General features: G+C 42.3%; 1 protein-coding gene across 1 annotated transcript in view; it reads right to left on the bottom strand.

The window, feature by feature from the left end:
- Window positions 1-22,623, bottom strand: part of CHCHD3 (coiled-coil-helix-coiled-coil-helix domain containing 3) — a 335,977-nt gene that overhangs the window by 63,333 nt on the left and 250,021 nt on the right. The window lies entirely within an intron of this gene.

The raw sequence follows: 22,623 nt of genomic DNA, 5'->3' as shown, positions 1-22,623 counted from the left end.
TAGATAAAATCAATAGGTATGTGATTAGACGGCAGGCTCAGGGTGGCTGGAGCCAGGGACAGGTCGCCATTTGAGATGATGAATGGCTCTCCATCAACCCAGAGTCTCCTACGACGCTAACATTTACTATAATCTTATTTGGGCTGCGATTTATCTTTCTTGCACATGATCAATAAAGATGAACAGAACAGTTGTAAGGATCGATCGTAATTTTTTATCATTTTCAAGCATGAAGGTGCATTTCTGACGTGAAGACAATATTCTAAGTGTACTGCTTCTGCATGTTTTAAAACTGCAATTTGAGCGATCAACTGCACCAGTCTCTGGGCCGAGAGGTTTTAACTCATCTGTAAGACTCAAGCTATTAAAAGGCATTTGTCTTCTCAGAGATTTTAACTTTAGGCTATATTACACCTTCCTATCAGTTTCACTTGTAAGATTTTCTTTCCTTTAAAATACACACCAGTGGCGATGTGTTCTTTTGCAACGTTCTGTTAAGCTCTTCTGTGACTCCTTCTAACCAAGAGGTCAGAAAACAGGAGTTACTAACCTATCACCAACACTGACGGGAAACTCCCCAAACTACTATAATGAACTGTCCAATGGGCATCACACACTGTTACCCATTACCATGCCAGCAAAGCACTAACTCCTTGATTAATGATACTTTCGATCATTTTAAGCACTGAAGTTGTAATGTTTGAGCAGAGAGAAGACTAAATAGAAACACTTGGCCTCTGGTTCTCTTCTGTGACCTAATACACATCCTCCAACATCCTGCCTGCAGCTTACTTTCCAAATTCCTAACCTGTAGGATATGGCTGACAAGACCAGCCTGCTGTTACAGAACTCAAACGAGAGGATGTGAGAGAGCTATGCAACCTGTGCGGTGTTTTTGCAGAGTAACATCGACTGACAAATGAAATAATTTTGCAGGAAAAGAACAAATCGGGCAATTCCATTCTGGGTACAAACTCTAAATGATCAAGAGTAAATACCAAGCCTTCTAACATGAATCAGACCCAAAAGCAGAGTTTTCCATATAAGAAGTTAGTGAGCTCCCCTATGTTTTGTAACATCAAATGCAGGTAAAATTATTACTGATTTTATCAAACTTTACCCAGGATGTTAAATGCAAAAAAATCTGTATCTGAGCTCCCTGCAAACTTAGCATATAATTTCTCAAATTAAAGCTTCAGGCTGTATTTATGCTCTCTTCTTCCACCTCAGTGACCAGTTCCCCATATTGCATTAATCTTCCTAACAAAGACAAGTCCCTGGAAGGTAACACCACATAACAACTAAAGGAATAATCACGAATATGCCCAAGATCTGTCTATAGACAGTGTTGAATTCATTTAAATATTTATGTATTCAATCAACAACTTAAATCCTTATTAATCGAATAGACATTCATTTTTAGGAATTAGACCCTCAGGAAGCTCACCATTCAAATATAGGTGAAAAGAAAATTACAATGCTGTTGTTGTTAAGTGCCTTTGAGTCAGTTTTGACTCATAGTGACTCTATAGACAACAGAACAAAATACTGCTGAGTCCTGTGCCATCTCACAATTGTTATGCTTGAGCCCATCGTTGCAGCCACTGTGTCAATCCATCTCGTTGAGGGTCTTCCTCTTCTTCGCGGACCCTCCACTTCACCAAGCATGATGTCCTTCTCCAGGGACTGATCTCTCCCGATAACATGTCCAAAGTATGTGAGATGTAATCTTGCCATCCTTGCTTCTAAGGAGAATTCTGGTTGTACTTCTTCCAAGACAGTTTTGTTTGTTCTCTTGGCAGTCCATGGTATATTCAATACTCTTCGCCAACACCATAATTCAAAGGCACCAATTCTTCTTCAGTCTTCCTTATTCATTGTCCAGCTTTTACATGCGTAAGGGGTGATTAAAAACACCTTGGCTTGGGTAAGGCGCACCTTAGTCTTTAAGGTAACATCATTGCATTTTAACACTTTAAAATTGTTTTTAACACTTTTAAAATTACAATGGAACGACACAAATGTTAAGTTAAACGTTGTGGATAGCGTTACAGAAGATCAGAGAGAATAGAGGCTCCTTTGTTCTCAGAAATTATTTTAAAAATGAAAAACAACCACTCACACAAGACAAAACTAAAATACCCTCAAAATGTTTGCCAGTGGGAGAATAGGTAAACACTGGGTATTCATACAATGGAAATCTATGCAGCAAAGGAATGAATTAAATATATATGTAGAGTGACAAAAGCAGGTTGTATATATGATGCTGTAGGATATAATTTACACCAAGTTTGGGAAAATGAAAATAATGCATAGGAATGAAACCAGTTCTGACTCATGGTGACCCCATGTGTGTCAGAGTACAATGTGCTCCATAGGGTTTTCATTGGTTGATTTTTGGGAAGTAGGTTGTTGTTAGGTGCCGCCGAATTGGTTCCGACTCATAGCGACCCTATGCACAACAGAACGAAACACTGCCTGGTCCTGAGGCCTCCTTACAATCATTGCTATGCTTGAGCTCACTGTTGCAGCCACTGTGTCAGTCCACCTCCTTGAGGGTCTTCCTCTTTTCCACTGACCCTGTACTCTGCCAAGCATGATGTCCTTCTCCAGAGACTGATCCCTCCTGACAACATGTCCAAAGTATGTAAGATGCAGTCTCGCCATCCTTGCCTCTAAGAAGCATTCTGGCTGTACTTCCTCCAAGACAGTTTTGTTCATTGTTTTGGCCGTTCACGATATATTCAATATTCTTCGCCAACATCACAATTCAAAGGCGTCAATTCCTCAGTCTTCCTTATTCATTGTCCAGCATTCACATGCATGTGATGGGATTGAAAATACCATGGCTTGGGTCAGGCGCACCTTAGTCTTCAGGGTGACATCTTTGCTCTTCCACACTTTAAAGAGGTCCTTTGCAGCAGATTTATCCAGTGCAATACGTCTTTTGATTTCTTGACTGATGCTTCCATGGCTGTTGATTGTGGATCCAAGTAAAATGAAACCCTTAACAACTTCAATCTTTTCTCCATTTATCATGATGTTGCTCATTGGTCCAGCTGTGAGGATTTTTGTTTTCTTTATGTTGAGTTGTAATCTATACTGAAGGCTGTGGTCTTTGATCTTCATTAGTATGTGCTTCAAGTTCTCTTCACTTTCAGCAAGCAATGTTGTGTCATCTGCATAACGCAGGTTGTTAATGAGTCTTCCTCCAATCCTGATGCCCCGTTCTTCTTCATATAGTCCAGCTTCTCGGATTATTTGCTCAGCATACAGATTGAATAGGCATGGTGAAAGAATACAGCCCTGACACACACCTTTCCTGACTTTAAACCAATCGGTATCCTCTTGTTCTGTTCGAACAACCGTCTCTTGATCTATGTAAAGGTTCCTCATGGGCACAATTAAGTATTCTGGAATTCCCATTCTTCGCAGTGTTATCCATAGTTTGTTATGATCCATACAGTCGAATGCCTTTGCATAGTCAATAAAACACAGGTAAACATCCTTCTGGTATTCTCTGCTTTCAGCCAGGATCCATCTGACATCAGCAATGATATTCCTGGTTCCACATCCTCTTCTGAAACCAGCCTGAATTTCTGGCAGTTCCCTGTGGATATACTGCTTCAGCCGTTTTTGAATGATCTTCAGCAAAATTTTGCTTGCATGTGATATTAATGATATTGTTCTATAATTTCCACATTCAGTTGGATCACCTTTCTTGGGAATAGGCATAAATATGGATCTCTTCCAGTCAGTTGGCCAGGAAGCTGTCTTCCATATTTGTTGGCATAGATAAGTGAGCACCTCCAGTGCTGTATCTGTTTGTTGAAACATCTCGATTGATATTCCACCAATTCCTGGAGGCTTGTTTTCGCCAATGCCTTCAGAGCAGCTTGGACTTCTTCCTTCTGTACCATCGGTTCCTGATTTTAATGCTTAGATAATCATAGTACAATCACCATACCTAGACATTAACAATGCAATAATATCATTAACTAAACTACAGACTTGATTCAAATTTTGCCAGTTGTCCACTGTCTTTTTTCTGTTTCAGGATCCAATCCTGGATCCCCTGTTGCATTTAACTGTCACATTTCCTTAGTGTCCTCCAGTATGTCATAGTTCTCAGTCTTTACAAAGGTGTTCCTAATTAGTGGTGCTACCACACTGTCAGCAACTCACCGGTCCACCCCAAACTGCTCTGAGAACCCTGGCTTCGCACCTTGCGTAGTAGTAAAGCAAGGCTCCTAGTCTGAACAGGCACTCCTAGATAGAAGAGCAATTGTCTAACAGCTGGATCTCAAGACCTGTATGGTCTGTGCTTCAAACATGTAACATCCACATTCCTACTTCCAAAGAAGGTATGTACGTATCCCCTTCCAACTTTGTTGACACTCTAAGTTCTCACACTGTATGGTGAGTGACCACCTTAAAAAGAAGATAAAAACAAATGAGCTAAAAGGTGCTGATGATCTTACAAGCTGCTCTTTCAATGACTGATCATTTCGTGGCATGAGGGCGTATTGCTTCTATGTCTGTAAGGCCCTGTACGCTTGTCATTAGTTGCCACTGAGTCAGTTCCAGCTCATAGTGACCCCATGTGTGTCAGAAAAGAACTGTTTTTCAAGTCTGCAAGGTTTCAGAAGCAGATCACGAGGTCTGTCTTCCAAGGCGTCGCCTGGTGGGCTCGAACTGTCAGCCTTCTGGCCAGTAGTCAAGCACTTAATTGTTTGTGCCACCTAGGGACTTATCTCCGTTCTTGTTCAGTCTGCATGGTCTCCTGCCCCATCAATAGCAGGAAAGGTACTTAATAGGATTTGCCCAGTGGTGATATGGATTTGTGGTGGGTAAATGTGATCTAAACCAACTCTTAAAGGGCTGATTTATTCATTTCCTCCTTGAAAATGTGAATTATTATTATTTGATACAAGCATAAAGCATGTTTTCTCGGAGAAGGCAGACCTCAAAAATTCAAAGTAGAATGATATTTTTTAGAGGCTTTAGCACTACAAAGAATCTGATAAGGACTTGTCTTTGTCAAAGATAATGAAACAGGAATCCTTAGATGGTGAACTATCTCCAAAATAGCAATACACTTCTCCATCTGGGAGATGTTTCTGTCACCTATATTAGTGGACAAGGCATCACTGGAAACAATAGACATTTTCACTTTCCATAGTAGAACGTCTTCCAGTCTAGGGCACCAGGGACCAATTACCAAAACCACAGGCAAGAAGCTGAGCTGGGGAGACTGAACGGTTTACTGGGAGCAATTTTTAACATGTTTCACTTAAAAGTTATATGAATAAGATGTCCACAGCACTCTGCACCTAGTGGGCACCTCTTAGTCGGGGGAAAAAAACAGTTGCATATCAAGAAGTGTGAGATTCTATTTCAACAGTGGTTAGACTTTTCTTTATCCCAGCCTTTCTGAGAATACTGCTCCCTCAAAATGTTCCACACTGAAAGCGTTCTAGGAGCCCTGGTCACTGTGAGTTGGAATGGACTTGATGGCAATGTTTTCTTGTTTTTAAATGACCAATACAGCATAGTGGTTAAGAACATGGACACCACATCCAGACTGTTGAAATTATCGCTCTATCCTTGTGGAGTTGAACAAGTTACTTAACCTCAACGGTTGCCCCCTAATCACTACTGTCAAGTCAATTCCGACTCATAGCGACCCTATAGGACAGAGTAGAACTGCTCCATAGAGTTTCCAAGGAGCGCCTGGTAGATTTGAACTGCCAACCTTTTGGTTAGCAGCTGTAGCACTTAACCGCTATGCCACCAAGGTTTCCAGTAACTGGCAGCCTGCAGAATTAAGACCTCAATGAATGGTGGACGTCTTAAGACTGAAGTTTGGGTGGTTTGATATGTAGCAAAAGCAGACTCATGCCCTTCATATTGTCATCACACCACAGACTTTTATCAAAGCACTTAACCACGCTGTACTGACAATATGTGTTTAAGTGTGGCCTCCTCAACTCTTCCATAAGCTTCCCAAGGGCAGGTATCTCGTCCTAGTCATCATTATACTTGGAGCACTCAGCAAAATCCTGACACACACAACTTAATGCTGGAGTGACAACATTAACTCTAAGCTGCACATTAAATTTTCTTCTTATTAAAACAGAATGGGATAGAGACAAGCCTAAAGTAAATGGAATAATATTAAAGTTGGAGAAGATACAATGCTACATTATGTCGCCTATAAATTGACTTTTGTCTGCTAATCCACACAAAAAGGCAATGGATATTGCTTATGTTCAGTTGCAATGGCAGTACAGTAACGGCTAAGCTACAAACAGCAGCTTAATCAAGTAAGGGGTTTATTTTTCTCATAGAACAAGAAGTCTGGGTATAGGCAATCCCAAGAAACATCAGTAGCTACTCAAGGATATCATCAAATAACCAAGCCTTTTCTGTATTCCTTTCCAGCCATCTTAGCACCTGGCTTTTGTCCTCATGGTGTCAAGACAGCTGCTGCACCACCAGTTATCATGCCCACGTTCTAGGAAGGAAGAAGGGGAAGGTAAAGAGGGGAAGAGAAGTCTGCCTCAGACATCTCTGGCCAGAATTACCTATCAGGTACAACCCTGGCTGCAGAGAGGCTGGGAAATTGAGTATTGATTTTTAGCTTCTAGAGTAAAGAAAGGCAAGGGAAGAGGAGTTTGGAATAGGTGTTTATTGAGTTGATGCATCAAACCTGCCACAGATAGCTGAGGTGACACACAAGGTCATGCACGAAACAATGTGGCTGATTTCAGATGGAAGTATTCCGGTATCTCCTTCCAATCTCCCTTCAACGTCTAGTCACAGGGGTGTGTCCGTGTGTGTAGCGGGATTTACCCATCTGCTACTCTGATAGCACAGAACAAGGTTTTCAGACAGCATAGGAAGGGAACAGAATCAACAGGAGCGGGCGTCAGTCCCGAGTTTCTCTGGGCTGGCTGGGGTCCACGGTAGTGAATGTGTGACACACGGCTGGTTCCCACTTTCAGGAAGTCTCCCTTTAGGAGCATACATTAAAACGTACATGCACAGACACACGCTACTGCTGGATTTGAAAAGTATCTGTTTTCAAGTTCTAAATTAGATAAAAACAAAACACACACACAGAGTTCTTGCGATATTTTCTGAGATTCTGAATCTTATTTCTCTTCTATTACAGCTAAGATGGCCACACCTTGTAGCACATAAGAAAAGAACACACTAGCGAGGTCATAAGACAAATTCATTAACTAGCTCCTGCAGTTCTTTTACAAAATGCTTCCTGTAGAGACTTGGGTGCAATTATGTAACACCCAGAGCTGAGGCACACTATTTAACATTCTGATAACACTCCTGCTGACTGTCCACTCAAGGCCTGTGGCGACTCTGCTGACGTCTGGCACAGAGTGGATGGAGGAAGGGGGGAGTCTGACCTTGGGTGTCAGACAGCGGACTCAGCAGGCTGGCTGGAGGTGTGGCTTTCCCCTTTCTAAGCTAATCCAGAATGACCACTAACAACTGTGGGTCTCTCTCTCTCCTGTAACCCACCCAAACACAAACATCAGGCACTCTGTGGCTAGCCGATTCAAGGGCTGTTATTGTTGTTGCTAGCTGCCGTCAAGATGGCCTCCGACTTACGGCAACTCCAAGCACAAAAAGAATAACACGTGTTCCAGTCCTCTGCTATCCCCAAGACTGGCTGCCAACTGGGCCACTATAATCCGTAGGATTTTCACAGGTTGATTTTTGGTAATAGGTTGCCAGGCCTTTCTTCCTCATCTGTCTTAGTCTGGAAGATCTGCTGTAACCTGTTCTGTATCATAGCAACATGCCAGCCTCCACCGAGGGAGGGTGAGGGCTGCTCATGAGGAGCACTGGCAGGGAATCAAACCCACACAGAAGGAAGAATTCTACCACTGAGCTGGCCCTATTTCAAGTCTGTTGTGTATAAACACCAGTAGAAGCCTTCCTATTGACAGTGCCAGTAAGCACATTCCTATTGTTAAGTAGCTAGATTCCAAACAGTCTTTATTGACACTTTCTGGCATAACGCTCGCCCAGGAACCATGTTATAATATGTAGCCAGCCACATGCAGGTAAGTACATGTCCCCTAAGATGAAAACTAAGCTTTTGGTGACTCGTTTTAACGCTGTATTAACTGCAGTGCGGATCCCATTCCAGGCCTGGGAGCCCTGAAGCGCTCAGCTATTGGATGGCATCAGGCAGCCAGGAAGGGTTCATGCCCCCGAACTATCCCATGGCTTACAGAAAGAAAGACCCGAGAGACTGACTCTGCAGTATAACTAGCTTCTTACCACAATCATTTTAAGAGTTATAGAATTAAAAAAAAAAAATTACTTATGGTCCAAACTTGTTCAGCAGATTCAGTTACTTCTCCAGAAACCCTAATGGCTGGTTTGAGTTTTGCCTTCGGTGTGGCTCCTGCGACATTCTAAAGTCTGTTGTAGGGCGGCAGAAGGAGGGGATCTGATAACACTCAGTGAGAAAAGCAGGCCTTGAACAGCTAGCATCTTAAAGCACTTTTCATTTGTGGAACTTCTTAAGCACATGGCTTGATTCCTTTGTCTCCAACTCTCTCCTTTTATCCCTTTCCATCCCTTTCCCACCCCCTGCTCAAGAGAATGCTACCCACAAGACAGGAAAATCAAAGCTAATATTTACATAGCTTGCAAAGTGCCAGCACCGGTTCAGATCCATGGTGTATCAGATCCAGTATCCTGTTCCCAAAAGCCGCACCAAGGAATTGCTGCGTTATTTAAAGGGAGTCTCGCTTTTTAACATCTGAAACGAGGACCTTACCTTTCAGGGTGATTGTGAGAATCAATGGGCCAAGGCAAGCTCGGTGCTTGGCATGGAGCCTGGCACATGGCAGGTGTTCAATAAAATCGTTTCTCCTCGTGGAAGGCAGAGGTACTCCATCACAACACACCCCCTCCAACCACCCTGGGCTCCCTAGTTAATCCCTATAAAAATACACACAGACCCAAGGAATGATCAAGTAATGAATTCAAGTGGCATTTCTATGTTTCTAACACTCAGTATTGATGTCCATTTGGTGCAAACAATAAACTCAAAAGCCTGGGTATTTATCCTGCATATCCCCAGCCTTCTATTAACAACCACTTACATACAACCATAATTGTATCTTCATTCTTCTCAGCCCTATTTTTTCAAATCCCTGTCATCGGTCATCAATAATAAATTATTTCTTTAGCAGTTTCTAATGAATCAAAAATCCTGACCATGAATTTCTGTAGTAAAGACAAATGAAGATTCTCTAAGGAAAAGACTAGTGAACCAGTGGCTTACCCCAATACCCATTTGTTCCCTCCTCCCTAGGTGACCCCAGTTTTTAGCTGGATATGTACTACCGTCAACCAATCTGAAAGATGACATTCCTGGTCTGCCTCCAGCTAGGTGAGTCGTACAGAGAATTGTTGGGTGAAATTTCAAAGAAGGTTGCTTACAAGGAGCTACCTCAGCCAGGAAAGAGTCTTTTCAGTCCTTCTGCCTTTTGTCTTTCTTCCAGTCTGCACTATAGGTGTGACGGCCGGTGCACCAACAGCTATCTTAGAACATGAGTTCCAAGTGCTAGAGGGAAGCACAGTGCTAGATCTAGAGTGGAAGGATAGGCGCCTTGTCCATGATGACACCATGAAGACCATTACCAGCCCTGGATTCCCCACCTCTAGACTTCTATTAAACAAGAAAAAACTGAACTTCTTTCTAATTAAAGCCATTATTTAGATTTCTAGGATAAAAAAAAAAAAAATTTTTTTTTTCACACAGCCAAATTAGTCCGGGTCGGACCTTCTCTCAGCGCTATCATGCTTGTTTTCTGTGCACTTCACGAATCGCTGACCCATAAGGAAGGAGCACCCTTCTCCTTTGCTGTCATTCACTCCTCCCACTTGTCTGGAATCTGTTTCCTTCTGCCCCTCTCCTTTCCAACAAGGAATAGGAATAATTAGAAAATGTTAAAACTACACTTAGTTCTAGCGTCGAATCTTACCATCTCCAAGAAGCTACATTTCATGAAAAACCCCACTGTCTCCTGGGTACCTTGGCAAAATTAATAAACTGCTTTTATAATTACCTTTTCATTTCATCTTTATTCTCTCGCATGTAAAGAAACAGAGCTATTCAGAGTTTCTTCTGGTATTTCTTGTTTTATTCCAGGTACTTCAGAAACTACACTAATTAGTCTCAGCTTTTTTTTCTTGATTTAGTTTTCTAATTAGAGTGGGAATCCCAGCCTCACTGGCAGCCCCGTGACTATTCAAGGATAACCTCAGTTCCATACCTCGCGCCTCAGGTTCCTCTTCTGAGCAATTTAAATAAACAACTGCACCCAGCAAGCACTTGGCATTCTCAGTCTCCTTTTATTTGTTCGTTTTTTCATTCTACAAATTCTGAAGGCTTGTGCCAGACACCAGCTCAGGAAATGGGGACATCATGGTGAGCAAACATTTGCACGGCCCTGGATGGAGCTTATGGCTTTGCGGGGGAGACGGACATAAATTTTAAAATCATACCAATAAATGTATAGTTAGGAAGGAATTACAGTGCTATTAGATCACTTTATGAAAGTTTTTGCTTCTAGGGAGTGGTTTTTCTAATGAGTCTCCAGGGCCCCATATTTTTCTGAAGAACATAACTACCCTTCATATTCAACTCTTAAATTAGCTGTTTTTAAAAATGTCCTTTTAATTTCTCTAGCTTTTCTTGTCAGATCATTCCAGCTTCATTTCTCTACTTGGAAACCTTTCCTCTGACCCTACAAGGAAGAGGGCGGTCTCCCTGTATTGATATGGAAAGGGGTTCAAGAAGTATGAAAAAGAGGACGTTGGAAAATAATCTGAAGAGCAGGTGTTTATAAACTGATAAACACACACACACATGCTGCACACCTAGAGGCAGAACGTTCTGGAGGGGGGACAGTGTTATCCCTGGAAAGGAGAAGTGAGGAGGAGGTATATTTTCCTTTTTTATTTAATGGCCTCCTGTAACAATGTAAGTTTTTACCACAGGCTTGTATAATTTTTATAAGGAAACTGATTATGCCTTAGTCTCCACCAGGCATGGCACCTAACTCCTTATCATGCAATGAAGGTAACTTACCATCACTGGGAGAGAGACTCTCTGGTCCCTTCCCACCCCAAGGCTCCCATTTGCAATGCTCATATTGCGTTTTCCCATTTACCCTAAACATAAGGTAACATTTTTTTCTCACTATCACTCCTGTCTATAATAATGGCAGTGAAAGGTCTGAAATCTTCCTATTGTTTGTCGCTCTTCTGCCTGTTATAAAACAGTGACACCCATTCTCCACTCACCTCTTGGTCTTCTGTATTACACACCTGAGGCTTTTCTGCTCTGACACAGTGTGTATCTCACTGTTTCTTCTACAGTGGTGAGATAAAGCAATTTCACAGTGATCAGAAGGGTCATCATGACAATTTACCGTGACATCTTGCAAGACCTGTAGAGTATCTCTCAAATTACTGCATGTTACCCGCCTTGACCCTCTCCTTCTCTTGAAGGCTGTGGAAGGTGGCACAGTCCCTCTCAAGGTTTTAAGTCTTCCTTGTGAAGTGCTCAGTGAGGTGATGCTCTGTGCACACATTTAACAACACAGCCCCTGGATGGCTTTATACAGGCGCATCACATTTTGTATCGCCAACTTATCACAGGCTGGCTCTCCATTCTACCCTAGCTTGTCTCCCATCGTCTCGCCTGGAAAGGAAGTTTATCAATCTCACGCACACACACTCTCTGTTGTATCTGCTCAAGACATCCACTCGCAAGTACACATGCACACAGGGTCCTCCCGGAAACCTAAGAAGAAAGCCGTAGACAACAATCCTTACTTTAGAGGATGCACGTAAACATCTGCTCCTTTATCATCAATCGAGCACTCCTCAACTTGGAGGACCCATCCTATAGACTAAAAATACAATTACATTAACAATTTTTGATTGCAGAAATGAAAACACAAAATGTAAAGATTCTCATAGGTAATGAGAAGACCTTAGAATGCAGGCTGAGAGACTCTGAGCTAATACAATACCCTTTCACTTATTACTGGAGTCCCCGGGTGGTGCAAACGGTTAACGTGTTTGCTGCTAACCAAAAGGCTGGTGGTTTGAGTCCAATCAGAGGCACCTTGGAAGAAAGGCCTGGTGATTTACTTTTGAAAAGTCAGCCACTGAAAACCCTAAGGAGCGCAGTTCTACTGGACACGTGGGGTAGCCGTGAGTTGGCATCGACCCAATGGCAGCTTGGCACTGGTTAGCTTATTATCAGTTAAGTCCCTCAAAAGGTGTTAACCAAATAGGTGGGAGCAAGACCAACGTTTCCCAAGGCAAAAGTTATGTGTGTTGAGTAAAAATGTAATCCCTGAGAGGAAAGAGAAGTGCTAGAGAAGGAAGGGGTCCTAACCAAGGAGGTCAGAGAGGTCGAAACAAAGTTTGCCTTCTTCCCATTTGTACCTAGAATCTGACTTCTAAAATATGATTTCATCAAATGTTTAGGCAAGATGAGACAGAGACAACCCACTAGAGGCCAACACCAATAACTTCACTCTGATCCAGAACAGTTACTTAAGAAGTACTTTCCTGAAAATGGACCGCACCTTTGAACTCCTGCAGGGGCATGACACACTTGCTGGCTCTGCTCCTCAGCATCGGCTGAGCAGTAACGCCAAACTCAATCAAATCTATCTGTTCAGAGATAATGCTTCTCCAACACCGCAGAGAATAAGCAGTTCACAGAAAGGGAGAATACCTCGGACAGTCTCAGAACCCCTGGCTGTTCACATCCGGTGGTGAACAAGGTGAGGAAACCATGCTCCGCGACCTCAGCAGAGTTACGAGCCAAAGGCCTTAGTGGGGATGGGCTCCGTGATGCAGGTGTGACAGAGCAGTCCGAAGCTGCACGAGAGCATCTCATCCCTAGGCTTACAAAATTATTGTGTCACCATTTTAGAGTCATCATTCAGAGCCACAGTGCTCCCCCTTTTAACACAGACCTCCACCACCTACATTCCATAAAGACAATCTTGGGGGTGGTGCAGGTGAAAGGCATGGCGTTACCATCCGTAACAGTTTCCAACTGGCTTCGTGCATACCAGAGGTCTGTTACAACAACACCTACGCAAAACTCAACCAAAGCCAAAACTAAAAAAAGACTTTTATCATGTTCTAGGTAAAACTCTCATCGAACTGAAATGATTCTCCTCTCCTGATTGAACAAAAGGTCTGAAGGACAGATGACTGGCATGTAGGTTACAGAAAATTTGTGAGACAAAATCATTTTGCTCTATCCCCATCAAATTGGCTATTTTTCTTTACTTTTTTATTTTGTTTTGCCTTTTTACTCAGATGTATCAAGTGTCAGTGACAGTGTGAGGAAAGAGGCTCCCTCATCATTTGCTAGTGAAGAGTATAAATTGGTACCATTTATGACAACCCGTTCCAAATGCGTCTCCATGATGGATACTGTGGCTCACTAGTTTCACTTCTAGAAATATCTGAAATAATCACAGATGTGTATAAAAATTTAGCTAAAAGATTGTTCATCACAGAATTTATAATATTGAAAAATGAACAACTGTGTACATACTCCACCACGGAGGAACGCTCAAAGAGGAGGCAATAGATCACCTGCACAACGGCATGATAAGCTGATGTTTAAAACCACCTGGAGTAAAATATTTAAAATCTTCATATATATTATTAGGTTAAAAAAATCAATATTATAAAACTATAGTATAATTCCAGTTTTTACATATGTATAACCCATAAACCTACTGCCATTGAGTCGAAATCGATTCTGATTCATAGCCACCCTATAGGACACAGTAGAGCTGCCCCATAGGGTTTCCAAGGAGCGCCTGGTGGATTCAAACTGCTGACCTTTTTGGTTAGCAGCCGAACTCTTAACCACTCCGCCACCAGGGTTTCCGCATATGTGTATAAAAAGTATAGCTATATAAAGAAACATATAACGCACACTCATGTATCTAAGCACAAAGAAAAAGGACTTATTTACAGCAAATGCACCAAAATGCTACTGCTGGTTTTCTGGGTATCACCTAGGAGGTGGGGATGATACCGCTTACCTTGCCTGTCTGTTGAGGAGGTTAAATGATTCAAAATAGTGAAGCACCTAACCCAGAACAGATGCTCAAGAAATGTTACTTCTCACTTTCTCTTTTTATTTACAACAAAACTGTAATCAAGAAGAAAACTGCTCTCCTCTCCCACTTAATAAGCTCTATTTTGGGGGAATTCTAGGTATTCAGTGACGTCCCACCAGGTACCTCCTGCTGATACTTTATTCTAGAAGCAAGAGTAATAATTAGGAAAAATAAACAGCTATAGAACTCTATGGAGTCTCTGCCTGGTGCAGAAGGTTAACGTGCTCAGCTGCTAACCGAAAGGTTGGAAGTTTAAACCAATTCAGAGGCGCCTCAGAATTGACCTGACAATCCGCTCCCAAAAATCAGCCACTGAAAATGCTCCAGACACAATTCCACTCTGACATGCCAGGGGTCTCCGTGAGTCAGTGTTGGCTTGACAACAACTGGTACTGGAATAGAATGACACAGTTTTACAAACCAAACCCAGAAAGTGAGGAGAAAACGAAAGATGCATTGATTACATCCACTTGAGCCCTACTATACTGTTTTACTTTTAAGGGACACCCAACAGTCTATTTACATTTAGTTTTTTTTAAATGCGCATAGTATTTCCTTTCTAATTTAACAAATAAGTGTACTGTGCTTCCTATTTTACGCCGACCCTGTAGGTCCACCACTACTTTGTCTCTTAGCACCCTACACTTTTCTTTTGTAGGACATTTGAGAAAAAGTACTGACTCTGGGCCTTTCTGGTTTTGTCTGCTTTTCTAAGTTGTACATGTTTCGACAGGACCGTGTATGCCTTCTTCAATCACATCCCCAGTGCCCAGCTTAGTGTGTGGCTTGGTATAGGTGTGCAATAAAGATCTGCAGAATAGATGAAGGACCGCTACGTGAAACGTGGGGCTTTCGGGGTTGTTGCCTTGTTTTTCCCCTGGAGACAGTAAAGGAGAGAAGAAATGTTTCAATTACTGTTTCAGACCTAGGTGAACAGATCTATGAATAAGGGCAGTGACACAACGGTTTCTTATGATGTTTCAAACTGTACCAGCTCCTCTCCAAGACAAAAGCCCAAACCAAGACCTGATGTTCCCGCATGCTACAGATGTGTCCATCCACGAGGTCAATACAGATGAAAGAATACAAATTAAAAAATAATAATAATAAAAGTGTCTTAAATTATGATGATTAGAATCTTGCTTGTTCCTGGTGGTTGAAAAGCAAGAGTCAACAGTTCATTATTTATTCACTCAAATGCTCACTGGTATCCAACTCCTACACTGCAAAGTATGAGTAGCTGAGCATGATATTGAGAATAATTATGCAATTTCAGTGCCTATGATCTACTGGGATCTGATGTTCACGTGCAAAGGCCCCTGGAAAGGGGAGACTGGAGATCCCTCCTCTACAACTGAACACAGTTCCTTAGAAAGAACAGCTGAAACTGCTGGGAGGTGGTGGGATGAAGGTTCAGTAAGCAAGGGGGATCTTACACTGGTGACCTGCAGATTTGGACTCCCTAACAGCAAAAAATGAGTTAAGAATCAACAATTTCTTATTTTTTATCATTTGAGTTAATAATAACAACCAGCCCAGGAGGAAATAAGGTTAGGGTTATTTTCTCTATCAGGTTTTGAAACTAAGGCATATTGTCGTTCCTCTGATACAAACAGAACAACAATACTATAGACTAACAATACAATATAAAGTATACTTGACAAATAAATACCTTTCTTTGCCCATGGAGGTCTTATATTTATTTCTTAACAGTCACATGAGAATAAACTGCAATACTCAAGCAAAATCAGAACCAATGCGGACGAAACACCTATCTCAAGTTTTAATTCCCGTTCGTCAGTCTGAGCCAAACTCAGATATCAATAATAACCGCGACATAGTTTTTTCCAGTGCTGGCAACGTGCGTGAAGGTACTCAGGTGAATAGAAAAGTCAGTCTTAATTTACGGGTTAAAAATCTCAGATATGAAATGGAGCAAGAGTGGCAAAGGGATCACCTACCCATTTCAAAGACATGTTTATCTTTTTGTATTTCAAAAGAAAAGGCCTTTTGAAAGATTTGGCAAAGAAATATGCATGTGAATAGAAGCACTTTGAAAAGTCTTAGCTTTCAGGTATAATGGCTTTCCCTTACAAAGCACCATGCAGGATTCCTGAATCTGGAAGGTGCATTTCCAATGCTGCCAAGTACACTAAAGACGACCCTGTGGTATCAACTCTGTCCAGCTTCTATCTGATGGCTCATTAGCATTTTCCTGCATTTCGGCCTTAATCCTACTAGCACTTAAGGGGTCTACCCTTGATTGCAGAAACTGATTTGTTCATGTGGTACTGAAGCATGCCAGAATTTATCTTATTTGTAGGAAAAAAAAAAGGGTGAAGGGGGAGGAAAAGATAATTATGGAAGACTCAGTAAGCAAGTCAGATATATTCATGAAAATCTGTCCCTGAAAACTGCTGGTATTTGGTAGCCAATCTTTTCCATGTGAATTCTGTGAAGAATGTTCTTAGAAAGACCCCGCAAAAGGGTGATAACAAAACGCATCTCATTCAAATGATATTGCAGTCTGGCGTGGAGTGTATCTCTCACTTCTTCATTGCGGAGTGTAACTCTCCCCCAAGGCCTGTGCCGTTCGGGCCGTCTCGGTTACACTTCCCATAGCAAGTCTGAGTGCTTCCACAGGCGATCTGGGAAGCAAGAATGCATCCACCCACGAGGAAAAAAGTGCACTGTACCCTGCTGGTCTTCACACCGGTAGACACTGGAGACTTAGGGAGCTGAGGTCTACCAAAGTGCTCTAAAGCACAGCATATCCACCCCATAGGAAATAGTTCTTGGGCAATCCCTGTGATCTGAACACATCTCAAGGGAAGGAAACTGGATCTTTACTTTTGAAAAAGGTCTTTATTGAAAAAGACAAATGTGGAATTTAAATGTAATCTGGGGTAAGTAATGTGAATTAAGCCTTGAAATGATTCCTTTTCCGAGCACACATTCACAGAAATTACAAAGCAAAAAGCCTGCCATAACCGGCTGTGCTGGAGTCTTGGTTTACTGCTCAGTGTGACCCAAATGGGACCAGATCACATCCATCAGCAGCTGGCTGTACACAGCCCTGCACCGAGCTCAGTGTCAACAGGCGTTGTCGCTGCCTGGTGCGAGCCCTCTCTCCAACTCAGGGCCAAGTTATTAAGAAATGGTTTGTCATCTTAGATTGGATTGATCATTTGTTTCCCTGAATTCTTTTTCTCATCATTTACTCATTACACGCCTCCTCCTGATGGAAGCAGACATTTATTAGCTTCTGCATTTATTGCGTTGGCAAACAGAAACATTCGGCTGCATTTCCTGGGGGTTCACTCATTTATCTACTGGATAAGAGACTGAAGTTCTCTGCAGGGCAGAAAAATTAAAATATCAGTCAGGTTGACAGCCAGGAAAATAAGGGTCTCTGGGCGACCAGGAGCTTGCCTGAGCTTTCGGTTTAGTGAGGAGCTGCAGTGTTATTTCGCCGAACTACCACTTCATATGTAACTAAAATGGTGGACTATTAGCTGGCGAACTAATATTTCAAACGAATGATACGCATGGCACACTGTAAAGTATCTGAGATGAAAAGCTAATTGCTACTTTAAATAGAAAATGTAACTAAGAAAATGCTTCCAAAGGCCCATTTCTATCTGGAGCTAGGGAGAGAGCACTGTCTTATTGAATCCATGAAACAGGTCCTAGAACCACAGAATTTTAAGAGGGAAAGGACCTTACAGGCACCTGAATCCTTCCACAGGAGTCTTCTGTACAGCACCCCAAACGGTCACTCTCATTCTGACTGGAATACTTGGGGGTGACGAGAGACCAGCACCTCTTCCAAGGCAGCCTATTTCAGAGCTGAAACGCTCTGGGTGACAGGGATCACTTTCTAGAGGCCATCTGAATGCTTGTGACCTTGGGCAAGCAACTCAACCTCTCTGGCTCTCAGGGTCCTTGTTTTAAAAATTAGGTTATCTATCTGTTGAAAGAATCAGATTTGCAGGAGGAGAAAGTCATTTAGGGCTCGACTACCTCATCCAGCCAAATGACTACTGGTCCAGAAGGTCATGAGACAATTCCATGTCTTCTGAGACAATGTTCAATCACAGCAGAGGCAACACACTTATCCGTGATTCTCTACACTGAGACAAGATTCATTCCAATCGGGCTCTTTGAGGTCATTTGGAAAAAAAGGCGCTTTCTTAATTCTTTTCTCCCCTGTTCTCTTGGGCCCCACTATCCTTGAACCAACCTTTGTTATACACCTTTCATTCCTGACACAAAGCAGAAGCAACAGGGCAGAGGAGAGTTCCGTGGACTCTGTTAGCCACCTGAGGCCCAAGCGGCTGGTCTACCCTGCCTCGGTCTTCGTAATGCTGATGTCAAGTGGGTAGGTTTCACCCTTCAGTTTAACAGAGCACGGACAGCCCAGTGCTGTACCAGGCACTGGTTACACAAAGAAAAATCCAATTTCAGCCTTTTGCCTCTTTCTGAAAGAATTCCAGCCTTCCTGATATAATATTACTTAAAATGTTGCTCATGTCCCATCGAATCATTGTGGGGATAAGAAAGAGTGCAAATGCTAATAAGAATATTCTCTTTACAAATCAGTGACATCCTTTAGCTAAGTGCCTTTATATATATTTTCTTCTAAATAGCTCTTAAATCTGATCTGAGAGCACCCTGGGTGGTCAAACTGTTGTGTGCATGGATGTTCAGATGCAACACTGATCAGTTCAATTGGTACCCTGGAGCCTCAGTTTACCCCCTGTAAGAGGTCCTCATTTATTACCATGAAAGCCTTAGTTATAGTGAATGAACTCAATGGAAGGAGGTGATGTCACAAGATACAGGATAATTCCATTAAAACTCCGGTGCCATCGAGTCAATTCCAACTCATAGCAACCCTACAGGACAGAGCAGAACTGCCCCACAGAGTTTCCAAGGAGCGCCTGGCAGATTCGAACTGCCAACCCTTTGGTTAGCAGCCGTAGCACTTAACCACAACGCCACCAGGGTTTCCAATTCCATTAAAAGCTTCCTTAAATACTCAACCACAGCTTAGAAGCCTGTGAAAAACAGCAAAATAACTTTCCAAAGATTAATTCATGTTCTCTCTTGCAATATATTAATGTCAACATAAAGTTAGAGGATACTTTATTAAAAAAAAATTATACCTGAGCAATAATGACACAGATGCTAGAATGTAACTTGTGTTATCTCTTGTATAACCAGCTTGGATAAAAAGCAATATAGGTTCTTTAGGGGTGGTTCACAGGTTAACAGTTCCTACGGATTGTATTATATGACACAGGATGATAAACAAGATTTTTCAATTTAACTTCAGCATTTACTTTACCCAAGTAAAAGTTGCTTTGGGGATGCCCTTATCTCATAATGATAAGGTGGTCGTTGTTGTTAGGTGCTGTCAAGTCGGTTCCAACTCATAGCAACCCCATGTACAACAGAACAAGACACTGCTGGGTCCTGCGCCATCCTCACAACCATTGTTATGCTTGAGCCCACTGTTGCAATCCATCTCATTGAGGGTCTTCTTCTTTTTCCCTGAACCTCTACTCTACCAAGCATGATATCCTTCTCCAGGGACTGGTCCTGCCTGAAAACACGTCCAAAGTACACAAGACTAAGTCTTGCTATCCTTGCTTCTAATAAGCATTCTGGCTGTACTTCTTCCAAGACAGATTTGTTTATTTCTCTGGCAGTCCATGATATATTCAATATCCTTCTCCAATACCACAAATCAAAGGCATCACTTCTTCTTTGGTCTTCCTTATTCAGTGTCCAGCTTTCACATGCATATGAGATGAGGTACGTTCTTCCAAACATTCCATTACGTGTAAGGCAGTCAAGAAGAGGGACATACAGATCCATACAACACACCCTCTATCCTCAACTAATGTAGACTCTGCCAGGGGGGTTAGATGTGTTCACTGTAATACTTAACATACATTGACACAAAACCACGTGCCAGGCACTGTGCTATGTGCTTTATATGGATTCTTTCATTTAAACCTTACAACAGCACCATCAGGTTAGCACTATTATCCCCATTTTCCAGATGAGAAAACTGAGAACCAAAGAAGTAATTTACCAGGATCTTTTGTGCTTTTCAGTGGCACTGCCAGGATTGAATTCAAGCAGCGTGACTCCAAAGGCAATGTTCTTAACAGCAACACTGTAGCGATTTCCAAATAGCTACATAAATTATCTTATGAAACGAGATCACATCTAGATAGAATGATTAGATGGCTGAGCGTGGGAGGTGGCATTCAGTCTCTAATTAAATCCTGTTACCTTGTCTTAATCTAATATTAGATATTTAAGTTATTACATTAAAAATTCCTAATTATATATTTGATTTAGACAATTAAAAAGGGGGGTGGGACCAGTAAGTCAATGCAATTACAAACACAAGCAGACCCAGAGGCTAAGAGTCTGTGCTGCCTTTGTGGGTATCCAGATACTTGCTTTTAAACCATCACATCACAAACTGAATCCGAAAAAAGAGAAAACTACATCATGTAGGGAAAACAGTTAACAAGTCAACGAAAACTTAACTCCGACACAGCAATTACAAAGGCCAAAAGACTTCTTTCCACCCTCTACAAATTAAAATGGACTCCTAATTGTATAAGACCCCAAATTAAATTTTGACCAGTCAAAGACTTTGCTTGCAGAAAATGTTCTTAATAATTACTTGCTTTTTTTTCTTTAGCCCACATTCCTATTTCCTCCATGATGTCGGAGAACTACTTTCCTCTAAAACTCAGTACGAGTCCTGTACTAGCTGACACCCAACTGCAGTGCAAGAACCCCTCTGCCAGACTCTTGTCCTCCCCAGAGAAGTAACCACCAGTCAGCCCTCAGGGCTTGGCGTAGGGTCCTCTTGTCTTCTGGCCCTACACTTGGGGGCTCCTTCAGCCTCCTGGCTTTAAACGCCTCCATAGGCTAATTCCCAAATGTACATATCTAGCCCAGCCCTTGCTTCTGATTCCATATTCTGGTTCAAATGTTTTGTTGACATCAACCCTTGGCTATCACAGAGGCACCTCCGATTTAAATGGACAAAAACACAATTTATGATTTGTGCCCCTCTAGCCAGTTCCTGCTTCAATGATCTTGGTCTTCCTGGTCTCAGTAAATGGCTCTACATTCCACCCAGTTGCTGAAGTCAAAAACACAGGAGCCAACCTTCTTCTTCCTGTTCTCCCTTCCCATCTGACATCCAGTCCCTCACATCAAATGCGCCTTACTCCCTATTCTCAGGACATCCTTGCCTCCTTTCTTCTTCTTTAACAGGCAGGTAAAGGGTTTGGATTTCATTTTCAGGCCAGTGGGAGCCAATGGAGGGTTTTAAGCAAAGAAATGATATAATCTCACTCAAGTCCTTAAAAGATGATCAAGCTTTTGGTTAGAGAATAGACAATGGTGATTGGGGTGAGTACAGAATGGAGGTGGGGAGAGCAGTAAGGAAACAACGGTCTTGTAGGAGTTTAGGTAAGAGATGGTAGCTGGGTCTATGCTGGTAATGGATCAGAAGTAGGTGGCAGCAAGTTATGTTATGGAAACAGAGTCAACAGGACTTCCTGATGAACTAGAAGGAGATGGGGAGGAAACACAAGGGCAAGTGAGAATCAAAAACACCTCACAGGTTTTTAGCTTGAACCAACAAGTAGGTAATGGTGTTATTTCCTGAGAAGGAAAAAACTGGAGGAAGGGTGGTAGCTAGAACATCTCAGGACCTCTAAATCTGCTATTTCTTAGGTAGGTCTGTGTGTGTGTGTTTGAGAGAGAGAGCACAAGAGAGTGACAAAGAGACAGAGAAAGACACACGCATTTGATTCTACTTGGCTGCCTCCACCCCCTCCACTCAGACGTCTGAAGAGACCACACTCGTCCTCCCTCTTAAGTGTCTCACCCTCAAAACACCTATGATGGTTAAGGTTGTGTGTCAACTCGGCTGGACCATGATTCTCAGTGATTTGGCAGTTATGACGTAATTGGGTAGCTATGTGATTATGTAACCACCTCCATAATGAGATTTGATATAATGTAATCACCTCCATGATGAGATCTGCTATGAGCAGCCAATCAGTTGAAAGAGAGTTTCCTTGGGGGTGTGGCCTGCATCAAATATAGGTGGACTCTCTGGCAAAGCTCCTTGACTTTTGCTCCCATTGGATCCTGCAGCTGGCTCCTAATCATGTGACCTCTAGTTCTTGGGACTTGAGCTAGCACCTTACCTGCCAATCCTGGGATTCGTCAGCTTCCTGAGCCTGTGAGCCAGAGGCCTGCTGTCTGATCTGCAGAGCTTGGGTTCTCCAGCCCCTATAGCTACATGAGTCATGATAAACCTTGATCCTGACCCACGGATTGGGACTTTGCAGCTTCC

This window comes from Elephas maximus, chromosome 8, assembly GCF_024166365.1.
Source record: "Elephas maximus indicus isolate mEleMax1 chromosome 8, mEleMax1 primary haplotype, whole genome shotgun sequence".
In the NCBI taxonomy this organism is placed as follows: Eukaryota; Metazoa; Chordata; class Mammalia; order Proboscidea; family Elephantidae; genus Elephas; species Elephas maximus.
This window is presented reverse-complemented; position numbering and strand designations above follow the sequence as displayed.